Here is a 26,495-nt window from a genome sequence, read left to right on the forward strand (position 1 = left end):
GGCATAAAAAAGGAAATGAAAATATATTTTGTCCAGTTCCACTCTTAAAGATTTCCACTTACTAGAGAATATTTATTTGTCATGATTCTAATTTAGCTTCTTTTTACTGAGCATAAAAGTTATAGCAATCATGTACAAATGCATTATGATATTAAATCTCAACATACATGAGCATCTGTGCACCACTCTACATGGTCTAAAAATATTATACCACATTATCCTTTTTAAAATACAGGTAGATTGTCATAATAATGGTAGGAAATCCAACACCACAAAACTAGTAAATTTTTATACTGGCTAGCAAAAAAAAAAAATCTCTGTTCTCCTCTCTTCTTCCCACATTCCCTAGTGCTCAAATCTGCAACTAGGTCTTCTTCGTCCTAAATTCTGCCATCATCACCTCCAAGAGAATAACCTAATACCTAACTTTACAATTCCTTGACACCATAATGGAAAGAGCATAGACTTTGGAAGCAGGTAGATCTGGATTTGAAAGAGCTTTCACTACTCACTAGAATGTGAATCTGGATTCTGTTCTTGCCTCTCTGAAAACAAGAAATCTGGGATAGAGTGGAATGACTATGAGGAAGATACCCTGTATGGTTTTATAAACAAAAATGTGTGATTCTCAATTAGAATTAGGCCTTCAATTTACTTTTATTTTTGGTCCTTACTTCACGTCTTTCACTCTCACTCTCAGTGTATTAACTGCCCTGTCTACTTTATCTAAAAATAAAAAAAATAAAAAAATCCAGAATACATCAAATAACAGTATCAACAACTGTCTTCCCGTTTATAAAAAAAAAGTTGAAAACAGCCAAACTTGTATATTATATATAAAACAAACAAAAGATGACTCTGAAAGGTAAAATGAAGAAAATGGAGCAGCTAATGACCTCAGACTCCAAAACCAGCCTGGTGGTGACTTCCCTGGGTTCTTTCTGTGTATGTTTGTGGGTGTGCATGTGCACACACATGCCTCAAATGTCTCAGACTGATGTCTGAGCTAAGAAAGCCAGCAAGTCAGAAATGCCAAACTCAGATTGAAAATAAAACACAACAAAATTCCTATTTCTCTAGGCAAATGATCAGTAAGGGAGCAGCCTAGCACAGCAGAAAACTTTGAGACAATAGCTGCTCTAATTGTATCTGAACGCCACAGGAAAACTGTGGCCCCACACCCATACATACTAGCAAAGGCAAAGGAGTTATAAGCTTCTACCACATCCAATAATAAGAAGATTCTCTTTCCCATCCCCATTTCGGAAGTTGTGAAATAAGGAGCTTCTCCTTGCCATCCCCATTTCTGAAAACTTAGTGAAGAGTCAGGACGTTCACCACCTTCATTTTACCTTCTCTCTGTGCTGTGAGGGGTGTCACATGGAACACTGCTATCCCTCCTGCCAGGAAGGTATCATTAGAGGTTTGGTGGAGAGATGGAATTCCCACACCCATCCTGGTGCAAGCTCCACAGGAGTCAACAGAGGCCTGGTAGGAAGCCTAGAATTCTATTTTTACAGTAATAAAATTGCATCCCCTTTCCCCTGCAAAAATTTTAAATAAATCATCATAAAAATGCTTCAGTGAGCAAAAACAAAAATACCTGAAACAAATGAAAAATAGAAAGTTTCAACAAAGAAATAGAAGATATAAAGAACTAAATAGATTTTGAGATCAGAAAAATACAGTGATCCACAGAAAAGAAGTCAATGTAGTTATGTAGCAGAATGGAGAGAATAGAGAAAAGAATTAGTGTACTGAGTGGTAGAATACTAGAAATTATTCTATAAGAAAGCAGAGAAAACAGAATTTTGAAAATAAATAGTGTTCAGAAACAACTGGACTATATAACAATAGATCTAACATTCATATCATTGGTGTTCTGCAAGGAGAGGAGAAAGAAAATAGGGATAAAATTTTCAATTAAATAATGGATGAAAACCATTATTTTGGGGGGCTGAGACAAGATGGCTGACTGAAGCCAGCTTTCCACAGAGGCTCCCATCCAGAAAGACAGTTAAAGGACAGAAATTTAGCAAGTAACCTAGTGGATTAGAGCTGCACCAAGGTAGATGGTTGAAGAATGCACTCAACCCCACTGAGGTGAGATGTGACCCCAAGAATGCAAACAAAAGGTACAAAATCCATCATCAAGCAGACAGGAGTCCCCTCCCCCTGAGAATGGCTCGGAGTGACCCACAAACAAATGAGCAGAGTTCAAAGGTCCTCCCACTATGCTCCACGAGAGAGACCCTCTAAAAACTGGACATACCTCCCCTACTAGGGTGCCATAGCATTCTCCTGCCAGGCATAAAACTATATAAAACTGTATATATTCTCTACCTGCAAGTCTGAGCTCCCAGCACTCCCCTCCACTCTCACTCTGAGGTCTGGAGGCTTGTTCCCCAGGAGTCCAGATTCTTGGATGATTTCTTGAGGGGTGTGGACAGGGCCTGGTCTGCATCTGGTCAGTGCTGATTCTGCAGCATGGGAGTGAGGAGAGAACGGTCAGCTAGGAGGGAACCACACCAGAGTGGTGGTGCCCCAAAGCGCAGAGCAGCAGCCTTTTTTGGCAACTATAGGGCTCACCCCCAGATATTCCGAAGCCACACCCCCTGTCTCTATGGGCAACCACAGAAGACCAGGGATTTTCTTAGGTGGCAACCACCTTGAAACAGATCTGGGACAGAAAAGCAGGCCCCATGAGTAAAGGGTTTGCCTGAGGCAGTAGTGGCCTGGGTGGAACATGGGGACGAGAACACGCACACGCAGTGACAGTTGATTCCCAGGGTGGGGGTGACCCAGACAACTGCTTTACTGAGCCTAAGATGCACCTGGCCCTCAGGGGATCGTCAGCCTAGACAAAGGAGTGCAGGAGGCTAGAACTGAAAACTAACCACGCTGCGAATACAAACCTTTTGCAGCACCAAAGACAGGGCCTGAGGTGCAAGTTCTGTGAACTCAAAACAGCTTCTCTTCTGCAGGGGAATTTAGCTGGGACAGAAACAAATTCCGCAAAGTTGCTCTCTTCGGTCAGTAACATCAATCAGGGGTGGGGCTGGAACTGAGTGAAGCACCTGAGGTTGTCAGGCCTCACCTCCCCCTGCTGGATAGAGGCAGAGCACAGTGGCCTGGCTGAGCAGATATAGATTTCCTTGTTATTCAGCCAGGTGCAAACCCCTGGAGTATCTACTCATTGGAGGCAACTGGGTCGCAGCCCTACAGGGCTATCAGTGACTGGGTATGACAGAGGTACAAGGTGGGGAAAGAAGCATCAACCTTCCCAGACTAATCTATTTGCTGAGTGGGTCCACCTGACTTCAAGGAGCACTGGAGCAAGTCATACTTGAGTTGTCAGCAGACTTGTGCAATCTAGTTGTCAGAGACCTTTTAAAATCTCCCACCTGAGACAGGGAATGACAGAGAAAATTGATTTGGACTTTTTGAACTGAGCCAACCACCCGAAGGACTATCCAAGTGGTGCCCTAGGTGTGTGGTTGTAGGAAGGTTTGATTTTCCTTTTCAAATTGTTACCTGTGGGGGGTGGGGTAACTTAATTGCTGGTATTTCTCCACAGCTGAGACTTCAACCCAGAGTAACTGTTTCACTAGGGTCAGACAGAGACCAGCTGAAAATAAGAAAGAACCACTTAGCCCCACCACACCAAAAAAGTTCCCAGTTAGTCAGGCCGTAGCACTGGGTCCTCAGCAAAGCTCCAGGGGAAAAGTCAAACTATGTAAAATAATCATGGAGCAGAATCAGCGGAAAAACTCTGATAACATGAATAACCAGAATACAGCAACCCTCTCAAGGAAAGATATGGCAAATGTAACTGAAGATCCCATTCATAAAGAGCAGGACAAGATGTCAGAAATCAAATTCAGAATTTGGATTGCAAACAAGATTAATAGCATAGAGGAAATTTTGGAATTAGAAATTCGAGGAGCAATACAAAAGTTGTCTCAAGAATTTAAAAAACTTAAAGACAAAACCACCAAAGATTTTGATGCACTGAAGCAAGAATTTGCAGCCCTCAAAGATATGAAAAATACAGTAGAATCCCTCAGTAACAGAGTGGAACAAGCAGAAGAAAGGATTTCTGACATTGAAGACAAAGCCTTTGAATGCTCCCAAACTCTCAAACAGGAAGAGAAATGGAGAGCAAAAACGGATTATTCTCTCAGGGAGCTCTGGAATAAATCAAAATAGGCTAATACCCATCTCATTGGAATCCCTGAAAGTGATGAAGTGGCTTCTCAATGCACAGAGGCTCTTCTCCAGGAAAGCATCAAAGAAATTTTCCAGACATGCCAAGGGATTCTGAAATTCAGATAGCAGACAGTTTCAAAACTCCAGCATGACTCAACCCAAATAAGACATCACCCAGGCATATCATAATTAACTTCACTAAAGTTAATATGAAGGAGAAAATTCTGAAAGCAGCCAGACGTAAGAAATCCATTACCTACAAAGGGAACAATATTAGAATGACTGCAGATCTCTCTGCTGAAACTTTTCAAGCCAGAAAAGGGTGGTCATTGACTTTTAATCTCCTCAAACAAAATAACTTTCAACCCCAGATCCTGTATCCAGCTAAACTGAGTGTAATTTACAAGGGAGAAATTAAATACTTTAATGACATTCATATGTTGAAGAAATTTGCCATAAACAAACCAGCTCTTCAGGATATTCTCAGATCTATCCTCCATAATGACTAGCCCAATCCTCTACCACAAAGGTAAACACACTCAGAAACTTTTGATCAAACTCCGACTTCCACAGTTGCGAAAGGATCAAAAATGTCCACTGCACTTTCAAAAAACTAGATATCCAAAATTTTACCAGACTTATCAATATTCTCCATTAATGTGAACGGCTTAAACTATCCTCTAAACAGGCACAGGTTAGCTGACTGAATACAAAATCTCAGGCCAGATATTTGCTGCATACAAGAGTCACATCTTACCTTAAAAGATAAATATAGACTCAGGGTGAAAGGATGGTCATCCATATTTCAGGCAAACGGTAATCAGAAAAAAGCAGGTATTGCAATTCTATTTGCAGACACAATAGGCTTTAAACCAACAAAAGTAAGGAAGGATAAGAATGGTCATTTCACATTTGTTCTGGGTAATACTCAATATGATGAGATTTCAATTATTAATATTTATGCACCCAACCAGAATGCACCTCAAATTATATGGGAAAATCGAACAGAAATGAGCAACTTGATTTCCTCCAGCTCCATAATAGTTGGAGATTTCGACACTCCTTTGGCAGTGTTGGATTGATCCTCCAATAAGAATCTGAGCAAACGAATTTTAGATTTAAACGTAACCATCCAACATTTGGATTTAGCAGACATCTACAGAACATTTCATCCCAACAAAACTGAATACACATAAATCATCAGCCCATGGAACATATTCCAAAATCGATCACATCTTAGGTCACAAATCTAACCTCAGTAAATTTAAAGGAATAGAAATTATTCCTTGCATCTTCTCAGACCACCATGGAATAAAATTTGAACTCAGTAACAACAGGAATCTGCATACTCATACAAAAACATGGAACTTAAATAGCCTTATGCTGAATGATAGCTGGGTCAGAGATGAGATTAAGAAGGAAAATGCCAAATTTGGGGAACAAAATGACAATGAAGACACGAATTATCAGAACCTCTGGGATACCGCAAAGGCAGTCCTAAGAGGGAAATTGATAGCACTGCAAGCCTTCCACAAGAGAACGGAAAGAGAAGAATTTACCATCTTAATGGGACATCTCAAGTATCTGGAAAAGGAAGAACATTCCAACCCCAAACCCAGTAGAAGAAAAGAAATAACCAAAATTAGAGCAGAATTAAATGAAATTGAAAACAAAAGAATTATACAACAGATCAATAAATACAAAAGTTGGTTTTTTGAAAAGGTCAATAAAATAGATAAACCTTTGGTAAACCTAACCAGGAAAAAAGTGTAAAATCTCTAATTTTATCAATCAGAAACGACAGAGATAAAATAACAACAGACTCCTCAGAAATTCAAAAAATCCTTAAAGAATATTAAAAGAAACTTTATTCTCAGAAATATAAAAATCTGAAGGAAATTGACCAATACTTGGAAGCACGTCGCCTTCCAAGACTTAGCCAGAATCAAGTGGAACTGTTGGACAGGCCAAAATCAAGTTCTGAAATACAATAAACCATATGAAATATCCCTAAAAAGAAAAGCCAGAAACCAGATGGCCTCTTGTCAGAATTCTACCAAACCTTTAAAGAGGAACTAGTACCTATATTACTCAACCTGTTCCAAAATATAGAAAAAGAAGGAAGACTACCCAACATGTTCTATGAAACACACATCACCCTGATCACCAAACCAGGAAAAGACCAAACAAGAAAAAAAATTATAGACCAATATCACTAATGAACATAGATGCAAAAATATTCAACAAGATCCTAACAAACAGAATCCAGCAACACATCAAACAAATTACACATCATGACCAAGTTGGCTTTACCCCATGGTCATAAGGCTGCTTCAATATATGTAAATCTATAAGTATAACTCAGCACATAAACAAATGAAAAAACAAAGACCATATGATTCTCTCAATAGATGGAGAAAAAACTTTTGATAATATCCATCATCCCTTCATGATCAGAACACTTAAGAAAATTGGTATAGAAGGGACATTTCTCAAACTGATAGAGGCCATGTACAGCAAATGCACAGCCAATATTGTATTAAATGGAATTAAATGGAAATCAATTCCACTTAGATCAGGAACCAGCCAAGGCTTCCCATTGTCTCCACTGCTCTTTAACATTGTAATGGAAGTCTTAGCCATTTCAATTAGGAAAGAAAAGTTGATCAACGGTATCCATATAGGGTCAGAAGAGATCAAACTTTAGCTCTTCACAGATGATAGGATTGTATATCTGGAAAACACCAGGGATTCTACTACAAAACTCTTAGAAGTGATCAAGGAATACAGCAGCATCTCAGGTTACAAAATCAACATTCACAAATCGGTAGCCTTTATATATACCAACAATAGTCAAGCTGAAAAAACACTTAAGGACTCTATCCCATTCACAGTAGTGCCAAAGAAGATGAAATATTTGGGAGTTTATCTGACAAAGGACATGAAAGATCTCTATAAAGAGAACTATGAAACTTGAAGAAAAGAAATAGCTGAAAAACTTAACAAATGGAAAAACATACCATGCCCATGGCTGGGAAGAGTCAACATTGTTAAAATGTCCATACTACCCAAAGCAATATACAATTTTAATGCAATCCCTATTAAAGCTCCACTGTCATACTTTAAAGATCTTGAAAAAATATACTTCCTTTTATATGGAATCAGAAAAAGCCTCAAATAGCCAAGACATTACTCAGAAATAAAAACAAAGCAGGAGGAATTACACTACCAGACCTCAGACTACACTATAAATCGATAGTGATCAAAACAGTATGGTACTGGCACAAAAACAGAGAGGTAGATGTATGGAACAGAATAGAGAACCAAGAGACTAACCCAGCTACTTATCGTTATTTGATCTTTGACAAGCCAATTAAAAATATTCATTGGGGAAAAGATTCCCTATTTAACAAATGGTGCTGAGTGAACTGGCTGGCAACATGTAGAAGACTGAAAGTGGACCCACACCTTTCACCATTAACTAAGATAGACTCTCACTGGATAAAAGATTTAAACTTAAGACATGAAACTATAAAATCCTAGAAGAGAGTGCAGGGAAAACACTTGAAGAAATCAGTCTGGGCGAGTATTTTACGAGGAGGAGCCCCAGGGCAATTAAAGCAACTTCAAAAATACACTACTGGGACCTGATCAAACTAAAAAGCTTCTGCACAGCCAAGAACACAGTAAGTAAAGCATGCAGACAGCCCTCAGAATGGGAGAAGATATTTGCAGGTTATGTCTCCGACAAAAGTTTAATAACCAGAATCCACAGAGAACTCAAATGTATAAGCAAGAACAAGTGATCCCATCACAAGCTGGGCAAGGGACTTGAAGAGAAACTTCCCTGAAGAAGACAGGCACATGGCCTACAGACATATGAAAAAATGCTCATCATCTTTAATCATCAGAGAAATGCAAATCAAAACTACGCTGAGATATCATCTAACTCCAGTAGATTAGCCCATATCACAAAATCCCAAGACCAGAGATGTTGGCATGGATGTGGAGAAAAGGGAATACTTCTACACTACTGGTGGGAATGCAAATTAATACATTCCTTTTGGAAAGATGTTTGGAGAATACTTAGAGATCTAAAAATAGATCTGCCATTCAATCCTATAATTCCTCTACTAGGCGTATGCTCAGAAGACCAAAAATCACATTATAACAATGATATTTCTACCAGAATGTTTATTGCAGCCTAATTCATAATTGCTAAGTCATGGAAAAAGACCAAGTGCCCATTGATCCACAAATGGATTAATAAATTGTGGTGTATGTACACCATGGAATATTATGCAGTCTTAAAGAAAGATGGAGACTTTACCTCTTTCATGTTTACATGGATGGAGCTGGAACATATTCTTCCTAGTAAAGTATCTCAAGAATGGAAGAAGACCCACCTGGACCTCTGGAAGAGCTGCGCCAGGACAGCGATCAGCACCCTCCCGGACCTCCGGAAGAGCTGTGCCAGGACGCGATTTGCACCCTCCCGGAACTCCATAAGAGTTACGCCAGGACCCACAATTGGCACCCTCCCAAACGTCTGGAAGAATGAAATGGTACCTGCCTGGACCTCCAGAAGAGCCATGACAGGACCTGAAATCAGCACCCTCCCGGACCTCCAGAAGAGCTGCGCCCACCCGACCCCAGTAAGAGCTGCTCTCGGACCTGCTTCCACACACACCCTGACGAGGAACTCCGGGAGCCGCCAACTCCGTGTCCTTCTCTTGGACACTCCCTGCCTCCACACTGGCCTACTCCTCTGGCCAGTGACTCTGGTAGCCACGTGCCCTCTGTAGCCCTCCCTCCCTCTGCACAGATCCCTTCTCCTGCCAGAGACTCCTGGAGCCTTGGGTTCTCTGTGCCAAAGTCACTGGGTGCCAGACACTCCCAGAACCGTGTGCACCACCCCTGCCCTGTCACTTGATCCTGGGGTGTCACACTCCAGAGTTGTTCCCAAAACCAGAACCCACCTTGCTGGGGCAGCCCCAGAAGAGCTACACAGAGTCACTCCCTGCAAAGATTCAGCAACAATAGAGTGATCCCCCCAGGGTCTAATCTTGGAGAGATACCACCCCTACACTGAGGATGGCCACAGGCAATGGTAAAAAACAATCATGAGACAAAATCAAAGGAAAAACTCGGGCAATATGAATAATCAGAGTAGGTCAACTCCACCAAGGAACAATGGGACAGACACAGCACAAGATCTCATGCACAAACAAATAGCTGAGATGTCAGAAATTGAATTCAGAATCTGGATAGCAAATAATATCGAATTAGAATTCCAAGCAGTATTCCAAAAGATGTCTCAAGAATTCAACTAATTCAAAAACCAAATGACCAAAGATTTTGACGCATTGAGAAAAGAAGTTGCAGCCCTCAAAGATCTGAGAAACACAGTAGAATCCCTCAGTAACAGAATGGAGCAAGCAGAAGAATGGATTTCTGACATCAAAGACAAAGCTTTCGAATGCTCCCAAACTCTCAAAGAGGAAGAGAAATGGAGGGCAAAAGTAGTTCACTCTCTCAGAGAACTCTGGGATATTTCTAAGAAACCAAAATTCATCTTGTAGGGATCCTCAAAAGTGATGAAATGGCTTCACAAAGCACAGAGTCTCTTCTCCATGAGATTATGAAAGAGAACTTTCCAGACATGCCAAGAGATTCTGAATTTCAGGTAGCTGAAAGTTTCAGAACTCCATCAAGACTCAACCCGAATAAGACATCCCCCAAGCATATCATAATCAATTTCACTAAAGTTAATATGAAGGAGAAAATTCTGAAAGCAGCCAGACAAAAGAAATTCATTACCTACAAGGGGAAGAATATTAGAATAATGGCAAATCTCTCTGCTGAAACCTTTCAAGCTTGAAAAGGATGGTCATCAACTTTTATTCTCCTAAAACAAAATAACTTTCAACCCAGGATCCTGTATCCAGCTAAACTGAGTTTCATTTATGATGGAGAAATTAAATACTTTAATGACATTCACCTGTTGAAGAAATTTGCCACAACTAAACCAGCTCTCCAGGATATTCTCAGACCTATCTTGCATAAAGACCAGCATAATCCTCCACCACAAAAGTAAACTCACCCAGAAAATTTTGATCAAATTCCAACTTCCACAGTTACAAAAGGATTAAAAATGTCCACTGGACTCTCAAAAGGCTTATCAATATTCTCAATTAATGTGAATGGTTTAAATTGTTCTCTAAAGAGGCACAGGTTGGCTCACTGGATACAAAAACTCAAGCCTGATATCTGCTGCATACAAGAATGCATCTTACATTAAAAGACAAATATAGACTCAAGGTGAAGCGATGGTCATCTATACTCCAGGCAAATGGAAAGCAGAAAAAAAGCAGGCGTTGCAATCCTATTCGCAGATGCAATAGCCTTTAAACCAACCAAAATAGGGAAGGATAAGGATGGACACTTCATATTTGTTAAAGGTAATACTCAATATGAAGAGATTTCAGTTATTAATATTTATGCACCCAACCAGAATGCACCTAAATTTATAAGAAAAACTCTAACAGACATGAGCAACTTGATTTCCTCCAGTTCCATAGTAGTTGGAGATTTTAACACCCTATAACAGTGCTGGATAGATCCTCCGAAAAGAAGCTAAGCAAAGAAATTTTAGATTTTAATTTAACCATTCAATATCTGGATTTAACAGACATCTACAGAACATTTGATCCCAACAAAACCGAATACACATTCTTCTCATCAGCCCATGGAACATACCCCAAAATTGACCACATCCTAAGCCACAAATCTAACCTCAGCAAATTTTAAAAAAATAGAAATTATTCCTTGCGTCTCCTCAGACCATCATGGAATAAAAGTTGAACTCAATAACAACAGGAATCTGCATACCCATGCAAGAACATGGAAGCTAAATAACCTTAGGCTGAAGGATAGATGGCTTATAAATGAGATTAGAAGGAAATCACCAAATTTTTGGAACAAAACAACAATCAAGACACAAATTATCAGAACCCTGGGATACTGCAAAGGCAGTCCGAAGAAGGAAATTTATAGCACTGCAAGCCTTCCTCAAGAAAACGGAAAGAGAGGAAGTTAATAACTTAATGGGACATCTCAAGCAACTGGAGAAGGAAGAACCTTCCAACCCCAAAACCAGCAGAAGAAAAGAAATAACTAAAATCAGAGCAGAATTATGTGAAATTGAAAACAAAAGAATTATACAACAGATCAATAAATCCAAAAGTTCATTTTTTGAAAATATCAATAAAATAGATAAACCTTTGGCCAACCCAACCAGAAAAAGAGTAAAATCTCTAATTTCATCAATCAGAAATGGTAAAGATGAAATAACAACAGACCCCTCAGAAATTCAAAAAATCCTTAACGAATATTACAAGAAACATTACTCTCAGAAATATGAAAATCTGAAAGAAATCAACCAATTCTTGGAAGTATGCCACCTACAAAGACTTAGCCAGAACAAAGTGGAAATGTTGAACAGGCCTATATCAAGTTCTGAAAAAGCATCAACTATACAAAATCACCCTAAAAAGAAAAGCCCAGGACCAGATGGCTTTATGTCAGAATTCTACCAAACCTTTAAAGAAGAACTAGTACCTATATTACTAGACCTCTTCCAAAATATAGAAAAAGAAGGAATACTACCCAACACATTCTACGAAGCAAATATCACCTTGATCCCTAAACCAGGGAAAGACCCAACAAGAAAAGAAAATTATAGACCAATATCACTAATGAATATTGATGCAAAAATACTCAATAAGATCCTAACAAACAGAATCCAAAAACACATCAAAAAAATTATACACCATGACCAACTGGGATTTATCCCAGGGTCTCAAGGCTGGTTCAATATACGTAAATCTATAAATGTAATTCAGCACATAAACAAACTAAAAAATAAAGACCATATGATTCTCTCAATTTATGGAGAAAAAGCTTTTGATAATATCCAGCATCCCTTCAGGATCAGAACACTTAAGAAAATTGGTATAGAAGGGACATTTCTTTAACTCATAGAGGCCATCTACAGCAAACCCACAGCCAATATCATTTTGAATGGAGTTAAATTGAAATCATTTCCACTTAGACCAGGAATCAGGCAAGATTGCCCATTATCTCCATTGCTCTTTAATATTGTAATGTAAGTTTTAGCCATTGCAAATAGGGAAGAAAAGGCAATCAAGGGTGTCCACATAGGGTCAGAAGAGATCAAATTTTCACTATTCACAGATGACATAATTGTGTATCTGGAAAACACTAGAGATTCTACTACAAAACTTTTAGAACTGATCAAGGAATACAGCAATGTCTCAGGCTACAAAATCAACACCCATAAATCTGTAGCCTTCATATGTACCAACAGTAGCCAAGCTGAAAAAATAGTCAAGGACTCTATTCCTTTCACAGTAGTGGCAAAGAAGATGAAATATTAGGGAGTTTATCTAACAAAGGACATGAAAGATCTCTATAAAGAGAACTATGAACTTTAAGAAAAGAAATAGCTGAAGATGTTAACAAATGGAAAAACATACTATGCTCATGGCTGGGAAGAATCAACATTGTTAAAATGTCTATACTACCCAAAGCAATATATAATTTTAATGCAAGTCCTATCAAAGCTCCATTGTCATATTTTAAAGATCTTGAAAAAATAATACTCCGTTTTATATGGAATCAGAAAAAAACCTCAAATAGCCAAAACATTACTCAGAAATAAAAGCAAAGCAGGAGGAATCACGTTACCAGACCTGAGACTGTACTATAAATCGATAGTGATCAAAACAGCATGGTATTGGCACAAAAACAGAGAAGAAGATGTCTGGAACAGCATAGAAAACCAAGAGATGAATCCAGCTACTTACGGTTATTTGATCTTTGACAAGCCGATTAAAAACATTCACTAGGGAAAAGATTCCCTATTTAACAAATGGTGCAGGGTGAACTGGCTGGCTATCTGTAAAAGACTGAAACTGGACCCACACCTTTCACCATTAACTAAGATAGACTCTGACTGGATAAAAGATTTAAAATTAAGACATAAAACTATAAGAATACTAGAAGAAAGTTCAGGGAAAACTCTTGAAGGAATCAGCCTGGGTGAACATTTTATGAGGAGGACTCCCCAGGCAATTGAAGCAGTATCAAAAATACATTACTGGGACATGATCAAACTGAAAAGCTTTTGCACAGCCAAGAACATAGTAAGTATAGCAAGCAGACAGCCCTCAGAATGGGAGAAAATATTTCCAGTTTATACCTCTGATAAAGGTTTAATAACCAGAATCCACAGAGAACTCAAACGTATTAGCAAGAAAAGAACAAGTGATCCCATCTCAGGGTGGGCAGAGAACACGAAGAGAAACTTCTTTAATGACAGACACACGATCTACAGACACATGAAAAAAGTTCATCGTCCTTAATCATCAGAGAAATGCAAATCAATACTACTTTGAGATATCACCTAACCCCAGTAAGAGTAGCCCACATAACAAAATCCCAAAACCAGAGATGTTGGTGTGGATGTGGAGAAAAGGACACACTTCTACACTGCTGGTGGGAATTCACACTAATACATTCCTTTTGGAAGGATGTTTGGAGAATACTTAGAGATCTAAAAATAGACCTGCCATTCGATCCTATAATTCCTTTACTAGGTGTATACCCAGAAGACCAAAAATCACAATATAACAAAGAAATCTGTACCAGAATGTTCATTGCAGCCCAATTCACAATTGCTAAGTCATGGAAGAAGCCCAAGTGCCCATCGACCCACGAATGGACTAGCAAATTGTGGTACATGTATACCATGGAATATTATGCAGCCTTAAAGAAAGATGGAGACTTTATCTCTTTCAAGTTAACATGGATGGAGCTGGAACATATTCTTTTTAGCAAAGTATCTCAAGAATGGAAGAAAAAATATGCAATGTACTCAGCCCTACTATGAAGCTAATTTACAGCTTTCACATGAAGGCTATAACCCAACTATAGCACAAGAATATGGGGAAAGGGCCAAGGGAGGGGAAGGGAGTGGGAAGGTCAAGGTGAAGGGAGGATAATGGGTGGGGCCACACCTACGGTTCATCTTAGAATGGGTACAGGCAAAACCTACTAAATGCAGAATATAAAATGTCTGCATACAATAACTAAGAAAATGCCATGAAGGCTACGTTGAACAGTTTGATAAGAATATTTCAGATTGTATATTAAACCAGCACATTGTACCCCTTGATTGCACAAATGTACACAACTATGATTCAACAATAAAAAACAAAAATAAAAATAAAAGAATGGAAGAAAAAGTATCCCATGTACTCAGCCCTACTATGAAACTAATTTATGGTTTTCATATAAAAGCTATAACCTAGTTATAACCTAAGAATATGGGGAAAGGGGAGAGGAAGGTGAGGGGTGAGGATGGGCGGAGGGAGAGTGATTGGTGGGATTACACCTGTCACGCATCTTACAAGAGTACATGTGAAACTTAGTAAATGTAGAATATAAATGTCTTAACACAATAACTAAGAAAATGCCAAGAAGGCTATGTTAACCAGTATGATGAAAGTGCGTCAAACGTTCTATGAAACCAGTGTATGGTGCCCCATGATCGCATTAATGTACACAGCTATGATTTAATAAAAAAAAGAATACCATTATTTTGACATAAACCTACAAAATCAACAAGCTAAACAAACAAACAAACAAAAAATACCAGACAAAATCAACCTAAGAAAATGCACAAGAAGACACACTGTAGTCAAACTTGTAAAAATGAAAGACAAAGAAAAAATGTGGAAACAGAAATAAATGACACATTATCTACAGAGGAAAACCAAGAATGGTAGTGCATTTCTTATCTGAAACCACAGGAGCCAGAATAAAGTGGCACAATTTTCCAGCACCAAAAATGAAAAAACCAAAATCCTACATCCAGAGAAAATATTCCTTAGAAATTAAAAGGAACTCCATATATTCTAAGATGAAGGAAAACTATGAGATTTGTCATTAACAGACTTATAGTATAAAAGAAGGGCAAAATAAAGTTCTCTACACAGATAGAAACTGATAAAAGAAGGAGTCTTGGAACATCCAAAAAGAACATGGTAAGCAAAAACATGATTGAACACAATACTTTCTGTATCCTCTTGAGCTTTCAAAATTATGTTTGGTAGTAGAAGAAAAAATTACAACATTGTCTGATATGGTTCTACATATATGCAGAGAAAATTTTTAAGACAATTTTATTATAAATGGGAGGAAAGAAGATATACAATAAGTCAAGATTTCTATGCTTTACTGAAATTGGTAAAATCATGACACCAGTAGACTGGAAGAAGTAGCACAATGCCTAGAACATCTATGAGAAAGCTGCACAACAAATACACTGAAAAACACGATGGACAAAAGAAAACGGAATTCAAAAAATGTTCCATTAACTCACAGAAAGGTAAGAGAAAGAAGAAAAAGAAAAAACAGAGGGGATACATGACAAAAAAAAAAGAATAAAATGATATACTTAAGTCCTGCATGTTATAATTACACTAAATATAGACTGTCCAAAATGTAAAAGATAAATATTGGAAGAGTAGATTGCAGAGTATATGATTCGACTATTTACTGTCCATAAGAAATTCAATTCAAATAAAGCCATATATGCAGGTTAAAAGCAAAAGGATGGGAAAAAATATATCATGCAAACATTCATTAAAAAAGGAGTGCCTATATGAATTTCACAAAAAGTAGACTTCAAATTAAAATTAAAAAAGGAAAATTACCAGCAACAAAGATGGTCAATATAAAATGATGTATCCATCTACCAAAAATACGTATCATTACTGAAGTGCATGAACCAAACAATGAAGCTGCAAAATATATGGGGGAAATCTGTTAGACCTGAAAGAAAATTCCACAGTTTTAGTTGTTGTCTTTAATAGCAATCTTTCTACAATTGATAGATCAACCATACAAATAATCAACAAAGATACAGAATTCAACAACACCATCAATCAATAGAATCTAATTAAATTTTTATGGAGCATTCTGCCCCAGTAATGATAGAATATACATTCTGTTGATGAGAGCACAGAATACTTACCGAGATACACCCTATCTTGGACCATACAAGAAACTTCAACAAATTTAAGAGAATTAAAAGCATACAGAATTCTCTAACCACCAATGAATAAAAATCAAAATCAATAAGAGAAAAATAATAGAAAGATATCTGAACTTGTAAACTAAATAGGACAAGAATCCATGGATGAAAGAAGTCTCAAGGAAAATCAAAAAATAGATTGAACTAAATAAAAAGGAAAACATAATATATCAAAAAGAAAGATCAAACTGACTCTAAATAATGTAAAGAAATAATAAAAGTAAATGAAGAAATCAATAAAATTAAAAACATAAAAACAATAGACAAAAATTAATGAAACAGAGCTGTATTTTATAAAACAATAAAATTGACAAAGTTTACAAAACTGACAAAGTAAAAAAGAGAAAAAACTTAAAATACCAATATACCAATACCTGAAATGAGAGCTATCACTACAGACCCTGAAGATAACCAAAAGGAAAAGTGATAGTTTATAATACTATAAACAATTTTACATACATAAATTTGACAAGGTAAATGAAATAGTCTAATTCCTTAAGTTTCAACAACTAACCCAATATGAAATAGAAAAGTTATATGTGTCTATAAGTATGTAGGATTAAGGAAATTGAATTCACAATTTTAAAACTCCCAAGAAAGAAATCTTCAGAACCAGGTGGTTTCAATGAAAAATTCTAAAGAACACTTAACGTTATTTCTACACATTCTTTTTCAGAATATTGGAGAAGAAGCTAATATTTTGTAAAGTTAGTACTACCCTGATACTAATACCTGACAAATACAAAACAAAAATAAAAGCTATAGACCAATATCCCTCATGAACATAGATGCACATATTGTATGTTTCAAAATAGCTAAAAGAGAAAAGTTATAATGTTCCCACAATGAAGAAGAGGTAAAAGCTTGAGGTGATTGATATTCCAATTACCCTAAATTTGATCATTACACATTGTATACATGTATCAAAACATCACGTGTAGCCCCCAAATATGTACAACTATGATATAACCATTAAGTATACAAAGAGTTGGATGTGTTACTTAGTTCAATGTAAGCATTTCACATTGTATATTGAAGCAGTACCCTGAACCCCATATATGCATCAATGTACAAAGTTATGATTTAATAAAAAAAATTTAAAAATTAAAAAATTAAAACTAAAGAAAAGAATACAAAGAGTTTAAAAAAGAAAAAATCATAAAATAAAATAGAAATTAAAAACTACAAAAAAGTTAAATAAAGCTTAGAGATTAACAAAAAAGTTGTGCATACAAAACAGCATGACATCTAATGTTTAACTCTAAAAACATGCCAATATTATAAACATGTACTTTTTTAGAATTTTATTTTAGCCACATTCTCAAGACTATTCAACTTTTAAAACGTTCTAACAAAATATTAGCAATACAATTAAACACTACATTAAAACATTATATATAATTACTAAGTAAATTTCCTTCCATGGATGCAAGGCTGATTCAACATTTAAAAATCAATAATGTATTCTACCATATTATTAGACTAAAGAAGAGAAATCATATGACCATATCAATTGATGCAGTAAAAAGCATTTGAAAAAAATCAACATCTGTTTATGGTTTCCGAGCGGCGCCTGTGGCTCAGTGAGTAGGGCGCCGGCCCCATATGCCGAGGGTGGCAGGTTCAAACCCAGCCCCGGCCAAACTGCAACAACAACAAACAAAAAAAAAATAGCCGGGCGCTGTGGCGGGCGCCTGTAGTCCCAGCTGCTCGGGAGGCTGAGGCAAGAGAATCGCATAAGCCCAAGAGTTAGAGGTTGCTGTGAGCCGTGTGACGCCACGGCACTCTACCTGAGGGCGGTACAGTGAGACTCTATCTCTACAAAAAAAAAATTTTCCAAAAAATAGAAATAGAGGATAATTCCCTCAATTTAATAACATCTTAACAGTTTGTGATGAAAGACTGAACACATACCCTCCTCTCCTCCTGCCCCCAGATCAAGAACAAAGCAACGATGTCACTACTATTCAATACAGTTCTAGAAGTTCCAGCCAGTACAATAACTATGAAAAGAAAAGTCAAAGAGATGAGAAAGATAAGAATAAAGCTGCCCTTACTTTCAGATGAAATGATTTTCTATGTAGAAAATCCCAAGGAGTCCACAAAACAGCTCCTCCTACAAATAATGAGGTCATTAAGGTCACAAGATGTAAAATAAACATACAAAAATCAATCATTTTTCTACATACTAGCAATGAAACACACAGACACTGAAACTAAACATGCAGAATCATTTATAATTGCTTTTAAAAATGAAATACTAACTTGGTAAACAGTCTGTGAAGCTAGTGAATGATGCCCCATGATTATATCAATTTACACAGCTATGATTTAATAAAAAAAATAAACAAAAATGAAATACTTAGGTGCAAATCTAACAAAAACAATTACAGTACTTGCATGCTGAAAACTATAAAGCACTGATAAAAGACATCAAAGATCTAATCAACGAAAAAATATCACATATTCATAATTTGGAAGACTAAATATAACATGATCTCAGTTCTCCCCAAATTGATACACACTACTTAACATAACTGTTATTGAAATTCACCAAGACTGCTTATAGATATAGATTGTTCTAAAATTTATGTGAAAGGAAGTGACCTAAAGTAGCTAGTACAATTATGGAAAATATATAAAGTGAAGGAATCCATCTATTTGAATTCAAGACTTAATATACAGTTATATTAATCAAGACAGTCATTTATGATTGGAAAAATAAACACAGAGATCAAATGAACAGAACAGAGAGCCCCAAAATAGACACACACAAATATGCTCAATTGATTTGTGACAAAGTACGAAAACAATTCAATCAATGGAGAAGGATCGCCTTTTCTACAAACCATGCTGAAGCAACTGGACATCCATATTAAAAAAAAAAAAACTTGACTTAAGCTTTCATATACAAAAATCAACTCAAACTGAATTATGGACTTCAGTGGACGATGTAAAACTATAAAACTTTTCAAAGAGCACATGGTGGAAAATCTTCAGGACCTGGAACTGGGCATAACTCTTAGACTTGATGTGAAATTAAAATTGATAAATTAGATTTTATTAAAATTAAAACGTTTTCTATTCAAAAGACCTTGTTAAAGACAAGCTACAGACCAGGAGCAAATATTTGGAAACTACATATCCAACAAAAGATTATTACTTACTTAGTAACTAGACTATACAAAGAATTTTCAAAATCCAACACAACAAAATGTCTAATTAATAAAAAGGCAAAGATATGAAGAGACATTTTACTGAATAGAATCTATAAATAAGCAAATAAGTACATGAAAGGATGTTTGAGGCCATCAGCCACTAGAAAAATGCAAATTAAAACCACATTGCACATGTATCAGAATGACTAAAACTAAAATTGTGATACTAAAGCTTCCACAGGTGCAGAGAAACTGGCTCATTCACTCTACTACTGGGAATATAAAATGGTACAAGTACTCTACAAAATATTTCGGCAGTGTCTTCAACCATAAACATGTAATTACCATAAGATAAGATGACAGTTTCATTACATGCAGAAATGAAGGCTTAAGTTCACATGGAAACCAATACATCAATGTTTATAACAGTTCTGATCATACTAGCCCCAAACTGAAATAGTCACGTGGCACTTTGTGTACCGGGATTATAAGTTAGGAGCATTTCAGTTATTTGCTTCCAGGTCCTCCACAACTAAATGGTGCCGTTTTTGAGGTCAGAGGTTTTACATACCTGTGAGGTATAGTACAGTGTTAAATGATGCCAACTCTAGAGACAGACTGTGTAGTTCAAAACCCATGTGCTGTTTGGCCTTGGACAAATCATTTAATTTCTCTCTGTCTTTATTTCTCATCAGCTGCAACAATGGCAATTATAAGGCACCTTACATGTTCCTACAGCGAACTTGCAGCAACAGTTCTTGACACATAGTAAGCTCACACCATAAACACCTGGCTTCTAGCACCTAACCCGGAGTATAGCAAAGAATAAGTGATTCAATCAATGTTGGTTGAACAAGGGAATAAGAAAATGAAGGGGGAGGGAGGAGCGAGGTTAGGGTGGAGGGAGGGTAATGGGTGGGGCCACATCTACAGTGCATCTTAGAATGGGTACAGGTGAAACTCACTAAAGACAGAATACAAATGTCTACATACAATAACTAAGAAAATGCTATGAAGGCTACATCAAACAGTTTGATGAGAATATTTCAGATTATATATGAAACCAGCACCTTGTACCCCTTAATTGCACTAATGTACACAGCTATGATTTAACAATAAAAAAAGAAAGAAAGAAAAAAGAAAATGAGTGAATGAATGAATTCCCAAAGTTCTGAAATATTTTCCCCACAGCCGTTTATATTACTGATTCCTTTCTATCCCAATTACTATAAATCAAATTAATCTATATCATGTCTCAATTTACTAACATATTAAACTCTGACCTAATAAATGAGATAATCCCTAACACACTCAGCTCAATGTCTGACAGGAAAGAACTACTCAGTAACTGTAGCCGTGGTGAGATTACTCCAGTCTCTTATACTCCTGTTCAATTCTGTCACAGGAAATCATCCTCCACTTGCTACTATGATAATATAAAATATAAACCTGTTAGCAGAACATTTAAACTTGTACAATCTGACTTTAGCCTAGTTTTATGTAAAAAGACATTGCTCAATAAATAGTAGCTATAGCTAAATTTACCATCTTTCTCACTGGATTCTATTCCTCATCTTATATTCCAACTTACTATTTTTTTGAAAAAGTCCTGGCTCTATCTGAAATGTTCTTCCTCTCTTCCTTATCAGACAAATGTTTTCCCTTTAATAAAACCTTCATGTCATCATCTATCTCTGCCTAAACCCCACCCATTCATTTATCCCTTCAAATCATTCTCCAATCACTTGTTTATTAATTATCTTTTATCTCCAAGGGCCAGCAAAGTGCCTGGTATATAATAATGCTCCTTAATGTCTGTTGAATTGGATTGAGAAGGCAAGAAGGATGTGCTAAATCCACCGGTTTTCAAATCCCCTAAAGCCTGCCCTGCAAGATGTAATTATAATAATAAAGTCGGCGTGCAATGTTTGGCAAAGTTTCTAAGACGGAGGGTACTTACTTTCAGGTATTATACAACGTTGCCACATGAATCTCCTAGGAAACCCTGATGTGTTTCTCTAAGGGCTGTGTCTAAGCTGGGTGTTGAGAAGGTGCCACCATTTCGATTCCTCCTTCCTGGCTCTCTGCCCTCTGGGAACCCCGTTCCCACTACCATACCCTTGTGTGGTCCACAGCTCCCCAACACACGCGTGTGTGTCAACGTTCCCGCTTTATCCTTTCCATCTCTTCCTTATCCTTCCCATGAAAAATTCCAATTCCCGGGGTCCTATTCTCAGATACTTTACATGACATTAATAACTTGATGACTAACACAACCGACCGTTTTTCTTCTGTGTATATCCCTGTCATAGTATTTGAGCCCTTGAGTATTTGAGGTAATTCGTGGTTTAACTTCATAAATCCCAGCCAGGAATTTTACCTCATCCTTCAAATAACTGCCACCAGATACAGTGCCAATGATGAGAACAGAGGTTTTACTGATCAACTTTGTATAAACCTGACTTAGTTTTCAAAAATTAAAACTTCTGTTTTAAAAAGGATAAAGTTATATTCATTATAAAATTAAACAAAATACTTCTTTGAATAAGGGTACCACTGTCAAGATACATGAATCTACCTACTACTTTTATTCACCTAATTTTCCACATGGTAACGTTTGACAGACTTTTCTAAATATATTTTTCTATCAGAATTTTCCCTACTCCTTTTATTACCTATTTCCTTTCTCATGTGACCTTTTGGTCACACTTAGACCAAAATTGATCTATATCAGAGTAGGGTGCTCTTTCCCTGGACGGTTGTAACTCTTAATCATTCTTTCACATTAACTCCCTATTTTACCGAATCTTTACCCTTTCACCTCTTAGGAAAGAGAAACATAATCTAATTTTAATATCTATTATGCCTTTGTTTTCCCTTTATTTATATGTATGATATCAAGTCTGATCATATAAAACACATTTTTCTCCTGCAACCTGAGTAAATTTCACATCTTCCCCATATCTCTTAAAATAGAACTTCCAGCCCCAGGCAAATTCCAGACTCCCAAACTCTCACTCACCCCAGTCCTGGGATCCACACAGGCCATCAGCACCTCTGAGGTCCTCTATGGCTCAATGGGAAGTATTAAACAAAATACTTCTTTGAGTAAGGGTACCACTGTCAAGATACATGAATCTACCTACTACTTTTATTCACCTAATTTTCCACATGGTAACGTTTGACAGACTTTTCTAAATCTATTTAGAAATGTCTTTCTCCTACTTGAGTTCATCTCTAAGGATGGGAATCCTCAGAGCTCATTTTCAAACTTCACTGTTAATACTTTTCGTGAAATAAATTTTTCAATTTTTACTGATTCTCTTTCCCTGTCATAGGACAAACACAAGCTTACACGTTCAGAACCATTTTTCCTCTTCAATGTCTGAGAGTTGACGGCTCAGCCAAGCATGGGATCTGGCTTCCTCTGCTTTTGGATGAATTTTCCACCCAGACATGTTCAGGCTGCACAAGCAGTTCTGTCAACCGCCCTACCAGCTCATCAAACGCATCCAACGTGTCTGAACCCTACAACAGGACAAATCCCTGGCTCAAGTTGACGCTCTACTACATATTGAGACAAGGTTAAAGAATATGACCAAAACTGGTTGTATTAAACCCTCTTGCAGATTTTTTTCTTTTCCAAAGAAAACATCTAAAAATGTAAATTCTTTAACCCAAAGAAACAAATGCCTAAGAGCAAAACTTCCAATAGCTAGTGAGGAAATATTTTTAGAGATTTTTTTCTCTCAACTTACTCTCTAAACGGAACCACAGATGCAGCCTTCTCAAAAAATCTATGCCTTTCCTAACTCAGAGAGGAACTGAATTCCTCAATTACTCTCTCAATAAGCATGGGGGCCTACCAGACAGCCTCCAGCCCTGGGTCTTAGTAGCCTGGGAGGTACCATTCTCTGTCCCTAGGACACCAAACACCAGGACTCAGGAGCTGGCCAGCTGCCACCCACAGAAAAAAATCTTCACATAGGTTCACTGTGGTGATTTTAGGATCCAAAAACAACCTGACACTTAAGTTTACCACAAACTACGCTAACAATCAACCTCTTGTTTCTAAAACCACATCGAGTTTCTTTCATTTCCATCCAAACTTTCTCTTTGAACCAAAAGTTATTTCTCACCTGACTGCCCTTGCTTTCTATCTGGGAGATTGGTGGAAACCTTTCCTCTAGATTTACTTTTAAAACTATCTAGAAGTGGTCTTTATTCTCTTTCTAGAAGGATTCTTTCTGAAAGTGTGGGGACAGCATTTGATCATGTAGTTATTGGAGCGTTTGCTCAATGTGGAGAAGGGACGAGTGGGAGGTGACATTTGTAGGGCACTAAACCAGGCTGTGAAGTATGATTAGTACTGTGCCGTCTTTACAGATGGGAACAGAGGAATATACTGGACGTCAGATGTTCTGGGTTTGAATCCAGATCTATCAACCTCTACACCCTATTCCTCTGTCGCATACCAAAGCCTTCTCTAGGCAGAGAGTTCCATAGATAATTCTCTCCATATCAGGCAAGAACCTGCATTTAAGTACACACAGCAGTTCATTTCCCAACACACTTTTTTTTATTATTATTAAGTCGTATATACATAGATCATGAATACATTTATGCCTCTGTGGGATTCAATGTGTTGATTATTTGTACAAATTGGAGTGCTTACATCCTACTAATTAACATAGCTTTCACCTCATTTAGTTAATCACAGTGTTAAGACATTTGTGTTCTATACTTGATAGATCTGACTTGGTGGGACCACACCCATGGAGCATATTGCAAAGGTACAAGCCGACACACTTCTTAATGGATATTTTTGTATTCACCAAGTTAAAAGACTATTTCTGCCTTATGTTTGTCTACAACTCGATGTCTCTCTTAGTTGTATTTTTTTCATACCTCGGAGATGCACAGTTCTAGAATTAATTTGTATTATCTTACAAAATCCTAGCCTACGAATATCCTCTTCTCTCTCCCGGAAAAGAGAGATTTTAGCATTTGGATAAAATTACTTGGGAATATTTAGGCAAATTACAGCTACAATTGAGATGTGAAATCAGTCTGAAAGATTTAAATCTGCCATCTCAGAAGATCCTGCTTCTGGATAGTAGGGTCAGTTATTACCCTCTTCAATTAGCTGGAAAGGCTTCTTTATACATGCATAAGACAATTTTGGTACAACTAATTGGGAAAACCGTGAGCCTTAAAGTTTATATTATAACAGTTTGATAAACTATTAAAAAGGAGATTAAGATTAATATAAATTGATAAGAACCCTGACTGACATATTAAGTGACATTTACACAGAGTCAAAAATGTGTGTAGAAGTGTCTGGAATTCAGGTACTTTCCTTTGTAAACATTCCTGAATTTTGATTTGTGTGGGAATCTTTGTTTAAAAAATTCCACAAAGAAATACTCAAGGTATCTATGAAAAAAAACGAAAGATGTATACAAGAAGATAAATCATTGGGTAAACACTGCTGGGTAAACACTGCTGGAAAAACACAGCAGCTAGGCATAAAGGCAACCAGAGGATTTCCACATGCCAAAGTAATTTGCAACATACTATGTGGTTACAATAGTTTACAGCAATATCCTTCATACAAAAGGCAAAGTGGCCAGAGTCCCCATTTGGACATAACTGATGTTACTTACTTTGGGTTAATTCTCACTGAAACAATTGAGTTCAGTAAAGTAATAAAATTACTATTTAAAAACAATTCGTTTTCTCTTTTCTTTATGTTGGGAGCAGATCTGTGGTACACAGCCCACTCTTTCTCAGTAAAAACGCTCCCCAATTTTCTCTAAGTCCCCCTCCTCTCGGAAATGTTCTATCATCCTCACTACACAAAAAGCCATCTCCTATTCCTCATAGGATAACTAGTGGCAGCATCCTTCACTTGTCCCATATTGTCTTACCTAATCATTTGCATCTTGTATGTATGCAATCTCACAGCAACAACAGAGGGCACAGTCCTAGAAACAGAGGCTGACCAACCATCTTTACAGGCCCCGCAGGGTGCAACAGGCCTCTACATGTACATGTAGCAGGTATTCAGCACAGAACTACCAACTTACCTGGCACTTGCCAGGGTTATCTTCCTCTATAAACACAAACTATTTTCACTAATATGAAAAGCAGAATTGGATCAAATTTTTTTAGTTTATACACGTTTAGTATATGTAATCCACCTAATATGGATATGCATTTTGTGCTGAGAGTAATTAATGAAAATCTAAACATAATGCAAGAATTGCAGAATTAAAATTCCAGAATAGGGAGATATTGGCAAGATGGCGAACCAGAAGCAGCCCACGAATGACGCTGACAAGAAGAGGATTGAAAGTTGCAGGAGGATGCCTGCCTACCAATGGCTTTTCTTGGGAAGAACATATGAAAACACTGGAGAGCAACGGGGGAGATTCAGAATAAAGGAGAAGGTTATGGGACGATTCATCAGTAAGACTGAAGGGAACTTTGGGGAGGCATCCCCGTTGAGGGAGGAGGATCAGAGTGAGAAAGCTGGAGTTCCATGCTCTCCCTGCAGACACTGCAGCCAACACTAGAGTGGGCTTCCTCCACTGCAGTGGACTCCTCTGGACTCACGAGGAGCTGCTTGGAGTCTGTGCAGAGACATTGCCCTGGAGAGCAGATACAGGAGGGATTTGGAAGCTACTGACCCCAGATTTCTGCAACTGACACTATTCTGAGCTCTCAGGGACAGGATGGCAGGTCTGTATGGGCTTGGCATTGCAACAGCAGCATTGACATGTTCCCCACAGGGCCAGGGAGGGAGTTGGCAGAGCAGAGGCTACCTTGTGCCAGGCCCTGCAACTAGGTGCTGAGCGTCTCTCCCCCACAGCTCAGGCTCTGGGCAGGGGGTGCACCTCAGACACCGCTGACTCCGCCTGAGAGGCCTTGCAGGTTGCAGTCTA

The sequence above is a fragment of the Nycticebus coucang genome, chromosome 5, assembly GCF_027406575.1.
Source record: "Nycticebus coucang isolate mNycCou1 chromosome 5, mNycCou1.pri, whole genome shotgun sequence".
NCBI classification, from domain to species: Eukaryota; Metazoa; Chordata; class Mammalia; order Primates; family Lorisidae; genus Nycticebus; species Nycticebus coucang.